Genomic DNA, 747 nt, shown 5'->3' with positions numbered 1-747 from the left:
AAATGATTTAATTTTTAACGCTGTTTGGACGAAAATGCGTCTTTCAGTGAGATGAGCAAATCAGAAGATAAAAATCTGAAATGCGCCAAATGACTGAATTATTTGATGTTGGTTTGACTAACATGCTTATTTCAGCCTTTTAAGCAGTTCTGAAGGCAAACATCTCAACTTCACCAAATGACTTAATTTTTGATGCTGGTGGAATTAAAATGCTTATTTCAGCGAGTTAAGCACTTCAGTAGACATAAATCTGAATTTCACCAAATGACTCAATTTTGGTCTTGTTTTGACCACGGTGCTTATTTCAGTTCGATAAGCATATCAGAAGACCAAAATCGCAACTTCACCAAAACACTCAACTTTTGGTGCTGGTATGTTTAAAATGCTTATTTCAGTGATATAAGCACATCAGAGGTCAAAAATCTCAACTTCACCAAATGACTTAATTATTTATGCTGTTTTGACTAACATGCTTATTTCACTCAGATAAGCACTTCAGAAGACAAAAATCTCAACGTCACCAAAGGACCTAGCTTTGGACGCTGGTTGGACTAAAATGCTTATTTCTGTGGAATAAGCGCTTCAGAAATCAAAAATCGCAACTTCACCATCTGACTTAATTTTTGATGCTGTTTTGACTGGCATGCCTATTTCACTTAGATAAGCACTTCAGAAGATCAATATCTCACTTCACCAAAAATGTTAGTTTTTGATGTTGGTTTGAATGACATGCTGATTTCATGAGGT

The sequence above is a fragment of the Rhincodon typus genome, chromosome 50, assembly GCF_021869965.1.
Source record: "Rhincodon typus isolate 14 chromosome 50, sRhiTyp1.1, whole genome shotgun sequence".
NCBI classification, from domain to species: Eukaryota; Metazoa; Chordata; class Chondrichthyes; order Orectolobiformes; family Rhincodontidae; genus Rhincodon; species Rhincodon typus.
Note: the sequence above shows the minus strand (reverse complement) of the source record.